This window comes from Xiphophorus hellerii, chromosome 5, assembly GCF_003331165.1.
Source record: "Xiphophorus hellerii strain 12219 chromosome 5, Xiphophorus_hellerii-4.1, whole genome shotgun sequence".
NCBI lineage: Eukaryota > Metazoa > Chordata > Actinopteri > Cyprinodontiformes > Poeciliidae > Xiphophorus > Xiphophorus hellerii.
Genome location: NC_045676.1, coordinates 14,089,656 through 14,107,107, shown reverse-complemented (window position 1 = coordinate 14,107,107; position 17,452 = coordinate 14,089,656). Strand labels below are relative to the sequence as shown.

Sequence of the window (17,452 nt, the reverse complement as noted above, 5' to 3'; positions counted from 1 at the left end):
CAAAGTAAGAAAATTAGAAAAGAAAGACATTTGGTAAACATGTATAGCATTCAAAAATGGTGCCTTTGTGTGACGTAAATCAGGAAAATGCTGATTTGAACATAACAGTAGGGCAGATATCAAGCCATCAGCTCCGTGTTAACAGAGACGTGGAGGGACTGGCCCTGCAGGTCTCCTATGAACCATGAAAGATGTACACAAACAGAGCACAGGCTGATGCTGGTGGCAGCCTCTTGTTTACCATCAAAACTCCTCACAGTTCACAAAAACGGGAAAATATTCTTTAATAGCAGCATGATTTCTGTATGCCTTTGAAACACGGCTCGAATGGACTTCATGTGGTTACAAATGCTTCGAATCAGAATACTCCATCAGTCCCAGAGAGTGTTTTAAATGCATATTTGGCATTAAATAGAAACTTCAACTGCTCTGTAAAAGACAACAAATCTTGGTGTCCAGTAAGAACAAGAACGAAGAAGTTGTGCCAATAAGACGCTCTTTAACTGTGATGGGAGTTGGCAGAACACAACTAAAATTAAATGATTATTTCCATATACAGAACATTTCTTCAGTTCTCCGCTTCCTTCCACTTTGTATAACCAAGCTATTTCATATCCAGGTACTCATGCAACTGTTTATCTGTCTTGATTGTTGAGTATTCTGATTAATTATGCAGACAATTAAACATTTTACATAAATCAATTATATATTTCTAAAAAAAAAGATAATTAATTCAACGTAGTGATTATTGTGCTGACTCCTGTTTGGGCAGGCTGACCCTAACATTTGATACAGTCACATAATCACATTTTCTTACTGCCGACTCTCCCATGATTATAGAAAATTATTTTAAATGCCAGCTCTTGCATGAAGGGAACATGATTCCTCCTTTCGCCACCTCCCAACCAATCAGAAGCAGAGAATCGTCTAAATTCAGGTGTGGGACACATTAGAGTGCACTCCCTCATAAAGCATGTAAAATACTCTCCCTATTGTCAGCAGCAAGAATGGGGACGCTAATTATCAACTGATTGCACATGCATGACAGGAATACAAAACGTGTTCCAGGTGCAAAGCAGACACACACCAACACATCAGGTCTTATGACATCTCAGAAAATATGGAATTTCCTTTTGATATGTTCAAAGTCTGGATAACTATAGAAATATGAACACTGAGGCTAGAAAGGTGTTTGGGCTTCCAAACCTATTTCATTTTCTATAAGTAAATTTTAATTAAAATAAATATCCAAATGTTTTACTATAGATTTTAGATAATGTGATTGATCTTTGACTTTTTTCTTCTGTGCCTACGTTTAGCACTTTGCCCATCTGGATTTAGATTTTCTTATTAGCTACTGAGAACCCACAAACTAATGCACAGTCTTTCAAAAATAAAAACAGGACATTTTATTGCCTCAATTCTACATCAGGATTATAAGCTACATCTGTTAATGCTAAAAAAGAAAGGACTGAAACTAAACTGCTATTTATTTAACTTTCACAAAAACAAAGTCAAAAACATTATGACATTTTGCAAACTGGGGTTTAAAGAGTCTTTTGGATAATTCGGTTTTGATTTGGCATGTGTTATAGATTTTAAAATCAACTAATCTAAATTAATTTAGATGAAAAAAAGTGCACTAGTCCCTCAACACTCCTGAATTGTCCTTCTCTTGTTTGTAATTTGTGAAACATACAGATCACTCAAATACTTTAACATTTTCAAGGTTTTGTCCTGAAAATCTGACCCTGATAAAAAATTTCAGAGAGAAAAATTCAGAAATGTAGGCCTATGTGGATTGCAGAATAAAACAAAAACTCAGGAATACTGACCCGCTCGTAATTCTATTTGAAAATATGTAATCTGTGTTCAAAGAAATCTAAATTAGTTCTCCAGTGGACATCACGACACATTAACTATTTAATTTAAGGCAGTCCTCCTCAGCACTAGTCAAACACACCATCATTAGATAAGCATATTTCAACCCAAAATAAAGAGACAGTAACTGAAACAATGTCACAGGTGAGGGGTGACTCCTCTATATTGTCTGTAAACTTTATAGGCTGTACTCCTTTTACTGAAAACAAAAACAGAAATTAAATGGAATGTGTGTGTTAGGCCTGCAAGACACGTGAGATCGGCTAGAAGGCCACAGCTGGGCAAAATGTAAAAAATTTCTTCCAAGACAAAAGAGATCAACCATTCATTAAACTCAGTGATGCCTTATACGTGAGCATCAGAGGTTCTGGGTCTCATTGTGACGCCATTCGAACAGCCTTCTAATACGCTTCAGATGCGACACACGTAAAATATGTTAGAAATAATTTGTCTGTGACTAAAACTATGTGTTAGTATGAGAGAGGAGGGGGGCACAGGATGCAGAAAAGCTTCTTCTAGATTGCCAGTTGTGTTCAAACAAAATGTTCAAACATATCACTTACAGCAATCATTCTTAGTAAAACTTTGAACTGACAGAAAATCTTCAGCTCTGCTCTTGTTAAGCACTTTCTCAGCAAAACCAGCAACAAGAAATCCCGTAACTCCTGTCAGCCAATTCCAGAGTTGCTCCTCTGATTAGCAAAATGACTCAGCACAAAAACGAGACCTCTCTGCCATCCTGCCACACACATACAAGACAATGAGATCTCATTTTTTCCCCCTTCCTTCATTCTGATGAAAGACGTTTCCCCTTTTTGCCTAGAAGTCAGTCAGCTGACGCTCGCTCTACATGCAGTCATGTGGCCTGTCGCTAACCAGCAGAGGACAAGGCACAGCGTGTGCATTTCTGTGCTACAGTCACCGCCAAGGTCAAGGAGAAAAGGAAGGAGGAAGGCAGTGCCGCAGAGATAGGGAGGAAAATCACTGAAGCAGCTCAAAAACTTGAGGACAACAAAAAGCTGTCATGCTGATGACATGTAAACCGCAGTGCAGCTGCTTATTTTCTGCCCAATAACCACTAACCACCTTAACGTCAACGTAGATGACTCTCCTAACTCCCTGTACCGGGAAATAATCCTAATTATCATGTGACAAATGGAGGCCTCATGAAGTAAAGGATGCTAAATTTAGCTAAAATTTCAACAGAGTTTATGTGAAAATTAGCAAATAAATTTGTAGATGGGCGCTTGTTTTCACTGTTTGTGTTTTGTATTACTGCAATTTCATAAAATGCAAATTATTCCTTGCATTTTTTTTTCATTTTGTGGCAAAATGAGAGGATGACCTCAAGACAAAAATAAAGCACAGACACACCCATCTCAGTTCTAAATCATTCAAACACAAGAAAAGTAAAAACAAAACCTTATTTTCATTTTTTCATTATTTTAAACGTATTCTAATCCCACAGTACAGTACGTTGAAGTAACGTATGGTGGTGGCAACATCATACTGTGGGGATGTGCTTGAAATGACCCAGTAAAACTCCGGAGGTAAATCCAATTAGAAAGCTTGCTAATGGGCTAATTAATTTCTCTGTGGAATGGCTGTGGCTTAGTGGAAAAAGCAATTGTGGGTTCAGTTCCAACTTCTTCCTTGAAAGAAGGCAAGGCACTTATCCCCAAACTAATTGAAATATGAGTGTGTTTGTACGCATTAATGTGGCCGTATTGCAAAAATACTCTGATATTTTGCGTCTGCAGATGTTTAGCCCATTTGCTGAAACTTTAAAATACTTGTTTCCTGACACTCTCTTCAGACTGACTGAGTTTGAGTCATTTTGCAAAGAAGGACAAACATTTAGTTTCTAGATGAGAGAAGCTGCAGTAGAAATAAACTTAAAGATCTGCCACTGTGACTGCAGTGAGAGGTGGTTCTATAAAGTATTAATTGACCTGGTGGGACTGAAAACAAATACACACAAAAAAACAGCAACAAAAAAATGTTTCACGATTTTTTTCCCAATTAAATACAGTGAAGTTTGTGGACGTAATGTAACATAACAAACAGTGGGAAAGTTTAAAGGCTGTAAATACTTTTGCAAAACACTGTAGATGCAAATTACAGCACAATCAGATTTAATTACTGACGTGTTTGTTCAAATTCATCTATGATTCTGCGACATGCAGACCAAGCCCAGTTTTATCATAATTTTCTTGCTTACTCTCACAGTCCAAAAATATCAAAGTCAAGCCAATCAGCCACAGTGAGTGTCACTTTGTGGGTTTGTGCTGAACTGGTGATCTGTTCAGGATGCAACCCCCCTGTGGCCCTCTGACAGCTGGAGGCAATCACAAGTCACTGAATGAAAAGATCAGGCGACAATAGAGCCTGATTGTGGAAACATTACACTATGAACTGAAATAAGTTGTCTAAGACCTCCAGGTCATTATAGCATAATAGCACAATAGTTGTAAAGAATTGTAGGTGGAAGTGTAACCTAGAATGTAAAAATGTATGAAGCTCTTTCCAGGAACGCTTTCCTGGTTTCTGTAAATAACTCGCTTGGATAGTTTAGGTTTCATCTAGACAGAAAGCTTGTCAGGATAATCAGATTTAGTGGAAAAGGATAGCATTAAAAATGGAAAATGAAAAGAAGATGGATATGTGTGAAAGAAATTATAGCCCACCATGAAACAATCAGACTTGCTTAGAAACTCAAATAAATGAGTCACAATATTTATTTTCTCCTGAAACGCATATTTTGTACAGTCCATAGAATTACTATTACATTATTTTGCATACATGAGCAATAGGATTTTTACTTTTTTCCACGACACACCCTTGAATGCCTAATGTTCTGGGGAATTGCAAATAGGCTCCCACATTCTCTTTTATTCTTTTAGCAATTAATTTAACTCCTAAAAGTTTATCTTACCACATTTGTGTTCCTTACATTACAGAATATTCTTCATTATTCATGCACTTGTGTTTAAATTTACAAGGATTTTATCTTTTCGCAAACCTATGGTCTTTGCCATCCCCTGCTACTTGGAAAGACAAAATGTTCTCCAACGCCGCTCACCTAAAAGCCTCTCACACCCACCTCCAGTAAGGTGAGAAGGGGAAAGTATAGCCGGCCGATAAGAGCTGAATGAAAAGCTGCTAGAATTCAGCGGCCGTGAACTCAGGCTAACGCCCCAACAGGGACGCACAAAGGCAGAACTGCTAAACGATGTCACGCAAACCTCACAGTCAGGTGTTTTAAGACCCAAAATAAAATGAAATCATCCTGAGAAACCAAAGCTGTGTGTAATACACCCGTCGCCCCGCCTGCACACTGACGCCGCTAACCCAACAAAAGACAGGAGTGTGGGAACGGGCCAGAGGAGAAACATGGAAGAGACTGATGAGAGAGAAAATGATGAACCAGAGTGTGCATAAGATGAGTGTGTTGGGGTGTACAAGAGCGGCCTCCATGTGACTACTCTGTATCAGTTTTGTGAACGGGTTCATAGTCCGATACACCATATGGAACATTCCATTCTGGCACAGCCCAGGGAGGCAATATGTGTGCTTGTGAGTGAAACCTTATCATGAAAGGCCGAGTCGTACAGTGTGAAGTTTCTTCCCTTTGGAGCTGCTCGCTTTCAAGCACATACACACACACATACCATCCGTATTTACTTCTTCTCCAAACCAGAATCAAATCACACATGCTGACACACCTTGCCACGGCCAGCTGTCTGGACAACTGGGCTATTGTGTGGAGCAACAGGTATGCATAGGAGAGTGTCTCTGAGAACAGCCGGCAGAAATCTGAGGATGTGTGCACAGCGCTGGTCAGAGCTTTACATACAGTTAAGCCCAAAATTATTCACACCCTGCCGAGATGCACATTAAAAGTGATTAGCACTGAACCAACAAGCTTGTTTCTGGCAGGAAATGAGGCAAGGATCTCTCAATTAACAGTATTAATATGTATTCTATATTTTTAAATAAAATAAACAAACCCTTCTGAGTAATCAATGGAGAAACCTCTATTGACATCAAACACTTCTTATAAATGTTAATATTTCTAAGGGTTTATCTTTGGTGATGAGCTCCAACTTGTAGAGGTTGGAAGACCTCCCTGTCATCACCCTAATCTTCCTCCACAGATTCTTTTTCAAATCCAATCAGTACTCTTGACTAACTTCCTTCAAAACATTGACATGACTTCTAGTAGGAGGAAACACATTGGTAAAATGGAAAATTACTTTTTATCTCTTCTAGTTTAGTCTTACTGTTTCTTTAGTATTAGGAGTATTTTCAGCTCCCTGGTGTTTCCTCCTCTTTGTATTCTCCAGTATATCTCCTTAGCTTCCCTGTGCCACCTTCTCCCCGCGCCTCAGCTAGCTCCTGTGCCAACTACTCACACCTGCAATCAGTTATCTCATCTAGCTAGGCCCATTGTTTCATTTGCTGCCTCCCAGTATTTAAGCTCCTCTAGCTCAGTCACAACTCACCAGTCTGTCTCATCACTTTGCTCGTCACTCTGTTTTTGTTTTCTCTGTTGTTTACCACCTGTTTGTCTATGATCCACTCAAGTCTTCAGTTTTGATTGGTTTTTTGGATTCTTTGCGCTCCCTTGGTTTGTTCACATTTGGAAGTTTTCTTCATTTTTTTGTATTAAATTTTCATATTAAAACTCCACATTACGTCTCCAGCCAGCTGCATTTTGGGTCCACACCTCTACCACAGTCATGACATGAATCTTGCTGACAGCTAGGTGTGCTAACAGGACAATGATCCCCCAGCAGAGATCAAAACAGGATCTAATAGATAAAGCAGTCTAAAGATAATTTCTCTGTCTTGACTCGTATTGGGAATTTGTTGACCCTGTTTGAAGACCAACCAGTTAAAATGAAGTCTACCAATTCTGATAAGAACATCAGTCAAATATCCAGATGGAATTATGTCAGAAGCTTATCGATGGCTATAAGAAGTGTGTTTCCCCCCAGTTTGCTGTAGAATGTTTAACCAAGTATTAATATGGGTGTAAGTATATTTGAGCTGTATGAATCATTTTTAACCATGTCTGGAGTTCAGAAAAAGCAACATGAATTCAAACCTTTTCACTACATTCTTTAAAAAAAAATACTTGAAGTGGTTCATTGAAAAGTAAAAGTTCAAATCCATCATAAGAAAGCCATAAAATTAGCATAATATCAATGTCAACATTGAGTGTCTTTAACCTGCCATAGAAAGATCTAAGAAGTTTTTAATGGGTAAATGTTAATGTACTTGGGGAAAATAGATTTTGTATCACCTGACTTACTTTAGAATTAATTAAAAAAGGAAATAATTGGAAATATTAGCAACAGCTGCCACAGAGCAGTGCCGGCCTATATGCATGGGTACGTAAAGAAGGTCCTGTTTTCTGGTACGCTCATTTTCTCCTGCAGAGGTGACTTATACAACTTACAGTGAAATGAAGCATAATAAGAGCATTAGGGCTTGAACAGGCTAGAGGAGCGAGGAGGGAGAAAAGGAGGGGTGCAGGACGAGAGGAGAGGATGGAGAGTTCACTGGTGTCACCGCACCGGGGGGCGCAGGGGTTACGCAGGGGTCGAAGGTTGAACAGCGGAAAGGGGACTGAGGAAAAACAGGGGATGGGGAGTGTTGATCCAGCCTTGGCAGAGTGGATGTCACCTGTTTACACACTCAATCGAGCCGCCACATTCACAGAGGAACATTAAGTTACACAATGTCTCATCTTAGTGGAGCAACAGAGGGTTGAAACTGGCTTTAGTAAAGTGTTGATTAGATTTCTACTCTGCGTTCTAGGAACCCTCCAGATGAATAAATGAATTATCATCATATCAATGTAAAGTCATGAGGAACCTTTTTAGGAAAACCTCCTCCATAAAAACGGTGTACGCTAGCAGAAATGCAAACATAGCAAAGTCCAGATCTGAACATAAATCAAAAATGGAAACCAAAGCCTCATTTAAATAAGATTTTTTTTATTATTAGTCTTAATGAGTACCGGAAATCTGTAATCCATGACTGCTATTTGCAGTATAAACTTCAACAGGATGTTTGTTGAAACAAGTCGACAGATCCAGTTTCTGGTACATATGAAATTATGTTTTGCAAAGAATTTTAAGTGCGCAGATAGACAAGGAAGGGTGTATAAATTGGTCAACAGAGCATTTGACATGGAAGACAGCTATTTATAGTTCTTACTAAAATTATTGATTCCCAAATAATAATAAAAAAAAACTCTCTTCAGTTTGTCTTACTCAAAACCAGACAGTTTGGCATAAAATATTTTTTTTTATCTGTAAAAATGAACGTTATACTATCGAAAAAGCCAAACAAACATGTCCTCCTGAACAAAATGTAGGACTGACAACACACGCTTCTGCAAGGTCAGTAGAAAGGGAATAAATACAGCTCTGAAATTTTTTTTAAAAACCACTTAAATTATCAGTTTCTCTGATTTTACTTTTCATAGGTATATGTTTGAGTAAAATGAACATTGATTTTTTTATTATATAAACTACTGACAATTCATTTCCGAAATTCAAAGCAAAAATTTTGTATTTATTTGCAGAAAATAAGAAATGGTCAAAATAACAAAAAAAGATGCAGTGCTTTCAAACTTCAAATAATGCAAAGAAAACAAGTTCATATTCATCTAGAAACAACAATACTAATGTTTCAGAAATCAATATTTGGTGGAATAACCATGAGGTTTTCAAAGGGATTCAGTGAAGAGGTCTCTTAAATTTTTCCAGAGCTGTATACGTATTTACCTCTTTAAAAGAATTACATTTTTTTTATCTGTCCTAATACTTGTTTTGTGTTTTTATCGAAAGGGAGCTTTAAATTCCTCATAGTCTGATATATTTCCTGTTGCAAATGAGCACACTTTAAATATTAAGCCTTTTCGTAACACATCACGCAACAGTAATTTTGACCAGTTTTACTTCCTTTTCGTCTTGCTGCTACTCTGTGTTTGGCCCGGTCAGATGGGAGCTAAAGAGGAAGGTGGGGGGGTAGACAGTGGGGAAGAATGTGGCCATTGTGCTCTCCAGGTATGTGTGTGTTTGTGACAAACAGAAAGAATTGGAGAGAAGGAGAGAGGGAGAGGAGATCAGATCTGGTTACAGGTGTTTCATAAACAGCACAATAGTGCTAACATGTCCCCTTCTCTGCCTGAGCTGCATGAGTTTCTGTACGCGGTACAGCTCTGGATTTCTGCCCCGGAGTTTCTGGATTTGGTTTATGGCTTTGTCGCACAGCACACTAAATCTGTGCTTCCTCATATTCAGCTTGGGATGATCATGTGGCATGATTGTATACTACGTGTCTGTTTGCCTCTAATTCATGCCGTTTAAGCTGTTTCTCTTCCTTATGTTTGAGGTTTGTTAAACAATATTCTAAGTCGCGTTTCTAAAAAAACAAAAGAAATGTCACATTTTCTTTCTGTTTGAATCTGCTTCAGTCACTGGTCTCGCCTTCCTGAAACCAATAACAGCCCAAACACGATTTGCCATTAAAGCCATACTGATAAAACTGCTCAAATATAGATTCAATCTTTAATGCCATAGTTTTTTGAAAACATTTCGGACCTATTTACACAATTCGCCGTGGCTTTAATGAGGAGGGGACGCCAAGACAGAATCGTTTGAGTAAAAAAGTGTCACAAGTCTGCCATTTTCCATGTTTCTATTTTTAGTTTTGGTCTTGCATGAGGTAGTGCAAAGAAACCACGTGTCACCACCTCATCAGGTCTGGCCAGCACTTCAACAGACACACACCTTTCAGAAACCAGCAAAAATATTTACAGTAAATACTCCTCAGGCTCATTCAGCCTTTGGAGAACGAAAGAATGTCAGGCTTTTAAAACATTAAAATAGTCGTACTTTCTAAAGTGTGTCATAATGTAGGGGAGGCAATGTCACAATGTATTTTGTGAAAACCTCTGAGGCTCTTGAGGAGCTATGGAGACAGCTTTTGAAATAGAAACATACATATCAAATAAGCTGCCTCATATAACACCAAAGAGATGTAACACACAAACTCAGTAAAAAAAAAGAAACTGGCTCAAAGTTATTGTTTAAAAACTGATACATGAATCATCATCTTTGAAAATTGTCGTAAAGAAAACAATTTATAAGCATTGATTGAGTCATTCTTGAATATTAATCAACCTACAGCTGAAGCATGAAACATACCTGCACCTACATGTAGAACCTTTTATGCTAATATTGTCCAATTTCAGTCCAGGTAGGGAGGCATCTTCACAAAAACTACAGGATGGTATCTCTGTAGGACACCTCATTTACACTCTTAGGTTTTATTCTCTGTGAGCCAAGATTGACTGTCTCTATTATGTTCCACGAACTTTGTCCTACAAACTCATATAAGAGAAGGACTTTAGCAGCCATTGTGTTTTACATATATTAGTCCTTCCTGCCTTCACGTTATGCATTGTAATGAAAGCTGATAAATGAAGTATTTCATTTATTTAACAGTCTCTCCCTGTTTTTTGTTTTTTTTTAGAAATGGCTATCAATAGGGATATTACTGCCTCTAACTATGTTACTCGTTTTGCCTCATCATCTATGGAAAGCACCCTTCTGTCTTTAGCTCTATTCTAGATGCATCACTGACGTTGTTATCACTGCCATCATCTTTGTGAATGCTCTTTGATTTTATTTTACACGGAGGGAATTCCATTCAGTGCTTCTGTGTTCAGAAATGTCTCTTTCCCAGACAGAGACATGTGTATGGTCGTTATTTCCCTTAACTTAGTATTTCTTTCCCATAGAAAGAACCCATGGCCCAGTGCTGGGACTCTTTTCTGGATAGAGCCAGTGGTGGAACTAAAACTGCTATTACTTTTACATTTTCTCTTAGTTTTTCTTAACTATAATTCTGGATCTTTCTTTGTGTTTTTAAATATGTCTCTCCGAAACAACGCCACTGATAGAACCATGAATTGGACTGTGTGGAGCTGCATCTGAATCTGAATACATTTCTGGATTGTATTGGAAATTACTTGACTGATTTGAATTAAATCTTCTATCACTGATGTATTGTGCAAATTATTTTTGCAGAACTTGTGATGTATTACTTTGAGTTTCACTACCAGTTTTTTTGTTTCAGTCTCAGTTTTGCTTTGTGTCTTACAAGTTGTGTAATCTTCAGTTGGATTAAAAACTGCATCAGAATTTAAATCACATGGTTAATACATACCACGGTGTTAAAGATATTATTTAAGAAGCCGACAGATTTTGTCAAAGGTACGTCTCCTTCAAATCTAAATTCAAAGTGTACATCATCGTATGGAGAAGCACAGGACATCTGTTCTTGAAAATATCAGCTGGATATGAGCCGTCCTAAACAGACACACTGCAGGCTCTGTGTGTGCGCACACAGACACACACGCAACTAAATCTCGTTTGTACAACAACAGGACACCCAAGGCTGACTGGCGCCCTGCTCGACCAGTTTTTCAAACACACACACACACATAAAATGGCAAGACAAAACTTTAGTTAAAAACACACAACCACACAAACACACACACACACACAAATAAACATCCAGACCTCGTCCTGTAACCTTGCCGTGAAGGTTACAGCAGTCAGCTGGGTCAGTGTGATCACTTGACCAGCTGAAAAAATGTCCTTCCAGATACCCACTGTGTGTGTGCATGTGTGTGTTAGTGTGTGTATAGTACGAGCCATCCAGGTGAGAAAACACAGTGTATCCGTTAGGAATCAAGAGTGAAAAACGAAGGAGGAGAAGAAGAAGAAGAAGTGCAGAGAACTCATGTGATGAGTTTCCAGCCAACCTGTGGGATGATGGGACGTGTAGTTGCTGCGTCGCTGTCGGTTCTTCTTCCACCACACAAAAAGCAACGATCCAACTTGTCACTTTCTCATCTTCTCTTTCTTTCTCTTCACCTCTTCCTCTGCGCTGTCCGTCGGGTTCGCCGCTCGCCTCGTGCTGGTTGTCAAGCAGACTCCTGTCTTCAGTGACAGGGCCCCCACAAAAAGCACAATGAGAACAAATCTCAGGCGACCAACTCCAAACACTCACACAGCCAGAGAGGACAAGTCAGAGTTTCTCTTCTCCTTTTGGTGTTTTTTCAGATCCTGACTCAGATCCTCTCTGTTTGTCCTCTCCTCTGCTCCAGTCACGACAACACGTGTAGACGCAACAGCGGGAGACAGGAGAACAGAGGGGGAGCCTGCAAGGTCTTAAAGTGGAGGAGAGAGCAGGAGGTGACGGTGAAGAAGGAGAGAACAGACAGAGGGAGGGAGGGAGGAATGGAGGGAAGAAGGGCAGTGGTAATTAGTGAGTCTGTACCTGACTCTCACTGACATAAGCCCCGCATTCCTCAGAGCTTGGAAGGGGGGAGAGACTAAAGGGAGGTAGAAGAAATGAAAAAGTTCAGCGCATACACACCCACACACACCAACACACTAATCATCCCGGTGAATACCTTCTTGATCCTATGAGACACCAGAATCTATCTTCCTTTACAGCAAACCATGACCGATGTAGCGCTCCAGTCAGGGCTGCATGACGCTAAACTCAGCCTTGATGCTTCTGGATCCAAAACTCTTTGAGGTGTTCAGTTCTCCCTTTCCTCTGCTTTCGTTTCACTAGAAATCTTCCTGCCGTTTGCCTTGTGCCTCTGCGGCTGTGTGTAAGGTGTACACACTACCTGCCCCTGAAACTCACCAAACCAGAATCAGAACTGCCCAAACTCCCGACACACCTCCTCCCTTCTGTCATTCCGGATGGGAAATGCTATCCTCTTGTGCCCCTGTTCAACCTGCCTGATTGCGTGCGTGTGTGTGTGTGCGGGTGTCCTAACAGCCAGAGCAGCATTCCTCCAGAGGGGTTTCCTTCACACCTCATCCCAAACCTTCGCCACATGATTGCTCTCATCCACCACCTGCTTATTACCACTGATCACCCTCTGCTGCCTCGTAAGGTCATGATGACTCGCCGTCTTTGGGGCGACTGCCTTCGCTCTTTGACGTCAGCAAAGTGGATCCCACCATAATGACAACTTTATGTAATAACAGCTCCACTCAGACACCCAATCCCGTTCCTTGTGTTTTACTGTCAGCGTGAAGATGACTTGCAGGGAAATATGAAGCTCAATATGTCTAACATCAACACATTCCAGCCTTTAAAGAGACTGCTGCTTCCTTCACAGCTGAACTGAAAGTAAAACAGAGACACAGCCGGAGCTTCTCGTTGTCCTTGTTCACATTGCAGCCTCTTTTTATTCCCTTTCTTTCCCTGAAAGTACTTGTTTCATCATGTAGCTCTGTTTCAACACTCCTGAAAAGAGCAGCCTTCATCTCTCATTCAACATTGTGTAACAGTGCGTCTCCCCAATGTGTGCGTCTGCCTACCTGGATTACTTAGAGAGCCGGGCGAGGGTGGGACCAGGTGCTTCCTTCTTCCTGATCTCAGCTGCTTGGTGACTTTTTGACGCCTTTGTGACAGCCTGTTGTCATGGAGACCACAGAGGCAGCGAGAACGATGTGCTGAACGGTTACAGCCGCAGCGAGCCAGCCAGCCACCAGAGTGAGGACAGAAGAGAGAAGTGAGGAAGCTGGATCCCTGTTTAGAGTAACAACATAGACACACACACACACACACACACACGCATGCATACAATCAGATACAGTCCCCCCCCCCCCGTGCACACACACACATATGTACTTACTCACAGAGTAGGGAACTTGTAAGTGTGTGTGTGCATAGGAAACTGAGATTGAGTCAGAAGTGCTCACACAGAGAAATATCGTTTCAACACAGCGCGTGAACTCTGGTAGGGAGGAGGCTGGGCCGTTGGATTAGTTGCTCAATGCATTGACTTTAATGCTTACTTAACAGATCTTACAAGCCTTAAATGAAAAGACAGATAAAGGAAAAATGCACACACAATATTAAGCATGCAACACTGCAGGTACAGGGCCTTGCAAAAGTATTTTAAGCCCTGAAACTTTTTCACAATCACAAAGCAATCCCCAATCACCGTACACTTCATTGAGATGTTTTGTGATAGGCGACGTAAAGTAGAGCATACGCGTGAAGTGAAAGGAAAAACTGTGGTGTTGATTTATAGTCGCTGTAGCTCAATTTAATGTACATTTTATGGAATGTATCTGTGAATAGATCGCCTGGATTTTGGCCTGGACTAGCTCATTCTAACACAGCCCCACAGCATGATGCTGCCCCCACTGTGTTTTACTGTGGGTGAGTTTAAGGTGATACACTTTTACATACTTTAGCAAAGCTCTGTATGTGTGGATTTAGAGGCTTGTTCCATGTTTATTTTTGTGTACAAACTATATAACTGAATTTGATGGAGATCATCTTTGAAAATCAGTTCCCAGCCTTGCCACAGATTCTTAATCAGATTTAATTCTGGACTTTGACTGGGCCATTCTGACACATGAATATCCTCTGATCTAGACCGTTCCATTTTCGCTGAGTATTTGGGGTTACTGTCCTGAAGGTGAACCTCCACCTCACTCTTGCCAGCCTGTAAACGTTTTCAATCGTGATCATTTTCCGAATCTCTGCTGAAGAAAAGTATCCCCACAGCATGACGCTGCCACCACCATGAGGATGGTGTGTTCATAGTTTTGTCCAGTATTAGTTCAGGATTTTCCATGCAAGTCTGAAGGTTCTGTTTAAGTCCGAGTATCTTCTTCCACTGTCGTCATGTTTGTTGTGTCCCCTACATGGGCGTGACAAACTGCAAAAGCAAATACCAGTGGCTTTCTTTCAACAATAGCTACTTCACAAAACACTTGACGGTGAGATTAAGATGTCTTTTTTTAACTCTCCATCTGTTTTGTGAGAGTACCAAAGATGTTTTTTGGGAAAGGTAGAAACCAACCTGCTTCTATTATGCCTTAAGAGCGTCAGCATGTAGTAATGACGTATGGTTTGTTCAGCCCATAGACATGAATACGGTTCATCAAGCAGAACCAGCAAACAAGACATCATGTGTGACATAGTAACAGGTGTTACGCGCGTATTTTGCCGCCCGGGCAGCGCGGAGAAGACGCTGCGGAAACAGTATCTGATGGGGAAACGCGAATCGACGTAACACTTGTTACTGTTTTGAAAAAGAACCTCAATGAGACCTCAAAGCAGACTATATGCACAGGACTGTGCTGTTCAACATCTGCAATTTTAGAAGCTGCGAGGTTTTGTTTGTTTGTTGTTGTTTTTTTAAATAAAACTCAAAGCTTTGCGGGATATCACTAACCTGGCAATTGTTTTTTTTGTTTTTTTTACGCAATTCCACTTGATGCTAATCTCGCTTCACAGCTCAGTCGGGGCTTCCTCCAAACCAACCGGTGTTCAATCAGCGAACAGAGAAGTTGTGAACGATGACGTCAATTTTCTGCGCTGACTTATAATTGTAGTCTGCTTGTAGTTTTAGCAATGACAGCCTTTTGGTCATAGCTAACACGCAATATTGCTAATTAATAATATTAGCAATATTATTAATGCTAATGTTGAATTAGCATTAACAGCCGCCTAAATTGGATCGGCTCTTCTCTCTAGTGGAGGATGTTTTTGGGGGGTTTTACAGCACAGGCAATTTCCGGTAAGTTTCATAGCGTTGACCTTTCACATTACATATGTCACGGTCAAACATTAGCAATTGGGTAAAATTTAAAACTCCAACTAAGTCCAAACCTACAACAACCAGAAGCGAAGAATTGAACAAGGGGCTGGAGTTTACCTGTCTACGATAGTCCTCTTGTGATTTTATAAGGACGCAGGGAGCTGGGATGATTTCATCTTTATAGATTAGCAGAAAGGTTTTACGAAAAAGGCTTTAGGCAACATAAAATTACAAAGTTTCATCTCAAAGCTACTGGAGATGAAACCGTCTAAGTTTGTGAACCAAATAAACAGATTACAATCAGAAGACTGGCCTCTGATATAGGCCACAAAATCTCTACACTATGTTCCCTTTGTTCATATTTCTTAGAAAAATATGTGTGCAACTGGTTAATTATGTATTTGTACCAAGTTTTAAATTGGTATGACAAAGTGTTCAAGAAGGCTATTTGAAATGGTCTTTGGTGAGTCTGGTTTTTATACCAGTTATCACACCATGTTCGTGACTTTTGAACGAAGTTCTTGTGTCCAATTAGGCAATTAGTCAACAAGACCCTCTGCACCTGCTTCTGTGATTGGGTCTAAACGAAACCAGGGTTCATTTTAAAGTTTCCTTTTAATAAAAGTTCTTGAGCCATGCATAATACTATACAAGCATATCACTTCTGCATTCGCTCTTTTCTCACAAGGAGTAAACTTCCCTCACAATACGCAGCTCAAACTCTGCCCTCTTTGCTGCACAATGGAGCGATGTGAGACACAGAGAGCCCAGAGTCCCAATAAAACACTCAACCGATACTCTTATGATTCAAAACAATGGCACACAAAGGGATGGGGTAGTGTGGCTATTCACCCGCAACAAGTGGATCCAATCAAGGCTCAGGTTCAGGAAAACTTAGAACAGAGGAAAACGTGGATCAGGTTACAGCTGTGTGTGGTGGGGAACTGGATCCAGGAACTCAGATCATACAGATCAATATGTGGTGAGCCTAAAATATATTTTATACACTAACTTTACTTCCCTTTAAAAATATATGTATTTTTTAAATAAAATCATTTCTAAAATTAAGGAGCTGCATGCTAAATTTGATCCATCTTATCATATCAGAATTTTATTAAAAATTAAATGGAAATTTGAAAAGGATAATAAACTAGGACCAGCTGCCCTGGACTGACTGGCTTACAGAGGATAACAAAAAACTTTCAGTGTTTACTTTCTTTAGTTTGTAATAAAAACAAACTAGATGTCAGGCTGAGGAGAGAAACACTGTCATAATGCTTCAGGAATTTTACAAGAGACTTGGCTGAACGATCGCCTTATAGTAAAAATAATAATAATAGTAAAACTTTGATAACAAACAAATCATAAAGAGTTTGTAGGGTTCTATAAGTTGTTTTGCATGTACATGCACAAATACAGTACAAACTTCATAAAAGAAAAATAGGAATAATCAAAGATTTGTGTGTTGTTGTCATTACTGCCAAAAGCATGTGTGGATCAGTCTTGTTTAGGACCTTGTGTTTCAGCTTCAGGCATGACTGTCTGGGTGATGGAAAAATAAAAGGTGCAAGGTGAAGGCTTTACCCTGATCCTGCAGTACCTTGACCTAGACCTCATCCAATAACTGTAGAAAGAAGCCAAAACAAGATGGGCAAGGAAATTGAACTCCTGTATATCTACCAAGCACAAATCTAATGAGAAAACTTTCGATGTGTGTTACTGAAACTGACTGAATATTATTCAGAATTATTTCTGTTCTGCCATGTCACCTTTCCCAGCTAGAAGATAATTGAAGTCATTGCGGGTTTTTTTAATAAATAGTTATTCAGAAGCTGGTTTGTAGACTTAAAAAAATCCCGCTTCTTTCCACGCCAGGTTGTTATTTTAAGAATTTCTTCT

At 39.8% G+C, this 17,452-nt stretch overlaps 1 protein-coding gene across 10 annotated transcripts in view; it reads right to left on the bottom strand.

Moving 5' to 3' along the window:
* The window catches only part of rbm47 (RNA binding motif protein 47), a 42,746-nt gene extending 29,240 nt beyond the window's left edge, over nucleotides 1-13,506 (bottom strand). For 2 of the 10 annotated variants that reach the window (XM_032562547.1, XM_032562555.1), the window contains exons 1-2: nucleotides 12,386-12,668; nucleotides 11,732-11,909 (exon numbers count right to left, since the gene is read on the bottom strand). The gene's annotated coding sequence lies outside the window, so the exon portion shown is untranslated. Of the gene's footprint in view, nucleotides 1-11,731; nucleotides 12,179-12,249; nucleotides 12,305-12,385; nucleotides 12,669-13,313 lie in introns of those variants that run through there. The other 8 variants (XM_032562551.1, XM_032562549.1, XM_032562550.1 and 5 more) reach the window with 8 other exon arrangements.
* Between the last annotated feature and the right edge of the window lie 3,946 nt (nucleotides 13,507-17,452).